Raw genomic sequence first — 2,567 nt, 5'->3', positions numbered from 1 at the left:
TTGTTTTGCACCAAAGCAGAGCAACTCTCAGTCAAGTTCACTGTCATGTGATCCTCCAATTTTCGATTGTTAGCTAAGATGTCCTTCAAGAATTTGGCATAACTAGGCATTTGCATTAAAGCATCGGCAAAGGGAATATTGATATGCAATTTTTTAAACACCTCAAGAAATTTACCGAATTGTGCATCTAGTTTTGCCTTTTTCAATGCTGCAGGGAAAGGCGGGGGAATAACAATCCTAGGATGTGCCGTGGGTGCTGGTGTAGAGTTAGATGACTTACCTTTTGACGCCTCAGCCTGCTCATCCGGTACTTGGCTTTTCTCTTTCTCTCTAGCCTCCAAAATCTTTCCACTCTTCAACTCAATGGCCTTCACTTGCTCTTTTGGATTAGTCTCGGTATTACTTGGCAAGGTGCCCGGCTCTCGACTTGCTATCATCTTGGCCAACTGTCCAATTTGATTCTCGAGCCCCTTTATTGATGCATCTTGGTTTTGGAGTCGAGTTTCAGTGGATGAGATAAACTTAGACATCATTTGTTCCAAGTTGGACTTTTCTTCTCTAGGAGGATCGGATCTGTACATCGGTTGTTTCCCATATTGTTGTCCTCCTTGCGGCCTATTCTGACTGTTTTGACCGCCCCATGAGAAGTTGGGATGTTGCCTCCACCCAGGATTATATGTGTTTGAGTAAGGGTCATTCCGTGGGCGGTTTTGGACTCCCACTTGATGCACAGGTGCTCCTTCGGGCACATAGAATGGATTGTCATCTTGACAGTCTTTCACATAGTGCTCACCTCCACATTTCTCACAGAATACCTCTTGCAAACGCATAGCCGTGCCACCCAAGTTCAAGCCATCTATTTTCCTGTTTAAAGCATCAAGTTGTGCAGTAATAGCAGAAAAATCAGTTACCTGGTGCACTCCTGCACTTCTCCGCTGGTTGTTTCTATCAGATTGAGGATGATAACTGCTAGCAGCCATCTCCTCCAACAACTCATATCCTTCTTCCGCAGTCTTCCTCAACAGGTTCCCACACGCAGCAGCATCTATCATAGTACGGTTAGGAGTAAGCAAACCGTAATAAAAAGTTTGAACGACTAACCCAAGTGGTAACTCGTGATGTGGGCATCTTCGTAATAGATCCTTGAAACGCTCCCACGCCTCATATAGTGACTCTTGATCGAACTGAGCAAATTTTGTAATGTCAGCTCGCAGCTTCATGGTTTTTGATGGAGGAAAGTATTTGATAAGAAACGCCTTCGCCATGTCCTCCCATGTAGCGATCGAACCTACAGGTACACAATTCAACCAAGCTTTGGCTTTATCACGCAAAGAGAAAGGAAATAAACGCAGTCTAACAGCATCATCGGAAACTCCATTAAATTTAAAAGTATCGCAAATCTCAAGAAAATCCGCGTTGTGTGTGTTTGGATCGTCCACAGCAGTTCCTCCAAATTGGACGGTGTTCTGAATCATCTGGATAATGGCTGGTTTGATTTCGAATTGGTTTGCCCGCACAATCGGCCTCACAATGCTGGGGCGTGCACCGTCCAAAGAAGGCTGGGCATACTCTAACATAGGTACGCGGCGTGGCATCTCAATTCGTCTCTCGTTTTGGCGCTCCGCTTCCTGCTCTTGTTCGTGCCTCTCCATCAGTTCCTTAAGTCTTTGCTGTTGTCTTCGCCTGCGGAAAGTCCTTTCAATTTCAGGGTCACGCTCAAGCTCCAAGTCAAGTGACTTTGGCATGCACCGGAAGAGATATCTGAAATAAAATATGGAGTGTTAATTCAATAAAAACAAAATACACTAAAGAAAATATGATTTTGTATGCTCAAAATGTAATCGCAAGTGCACGATGTCAAGTAATAGTATAGTGTATATGAGTACGAGTATCGTTCCACTGGAGACTGTATTTAACAAGTATTATTTTAGTTATTGAAACTTTAGCGACGAAATTTGATTGTTTGTTTTATGACTAATAAAATTCAAGAAAATTTAAATAAACAAGCTCAAAGATTAAATGATGAAATATGAATGCTAAATCAATGGATTAAATTTCAAACGATAAAAGAATTTGTTGGGAATTCTGGTTCACCTACCCCGTATTAATTAATCAATTCGTTCGATTGTGTTCTACGCTTCCGACAAGATTTCCTATTCAATTGAACACATTCTCTCGAGCTATGCCAAACTAATTAACGCAATGAAGTAATTAAATGTCTTTAATTATTTATCAAGAATGAACCGCATTTCGATTGATGAAATCCCCTAGTTTTCGACCCTAAGGACTATGACTATCGGCACGTATCCAATTTCATATGTCTATGCAAATTGTAGATCCGCAGATTATACTACTCGATCCTATCACTAGTTATTCTCTCGAACTCACTCGTGATATAAAATCGTCGTAAAAGTTAGCTACGCTCAAACGACACAATAAAAATCGTAGTGTAATCAAGAATAAAGCACAACTCAAAATATAAATTAATCAACTAAAAGTTTGGGGTAGGATCCCCTTTAATCCCAACAAATATGAAAGTTAGCTACTAGAATTCATGATGAAAATCA

At 41.0% G+C, this 2,567-nt stretch overlaps 1 non-coding gene across 1 annotated transcript; it reads left to right on the top strand.

Annotated features, from left to right (window-relative positions):
* Positions 1 to 1,110: 1,110 nt before the first annotated feature.
* LOC140818870 (small nucleolar RNA R71) lies at positions 1,111 to 1,216 on the top strand. Its single transcript, XR_012115101.1, has one exon. It is a non-coding gene; the product is annotated as a small nucleolar RNA R71 (small nucleolar RNA).
* The last annotated feature ends 1,351 nt before the right edge of the window (positions 1,217 to 2,567 follow it).

Source organism: Primulina eburnea, chromosome 17 (assembly GCF_022965805.1).
Source record: "Primulina eburnea isolate SZY01 chromosome 17, ASM2296580v1, whole genome shotgun sequence".
Taxonomy (NCBI): Eukaryota; Viridiplantae; Streptophyta; class Magnoliopsida; order Lamiales; family Gesneriaceae; genus Primulina; species Primulina eburnea.
This window is presented reverse-complemented; position numbering and strand designations above follow the sequence as displayed.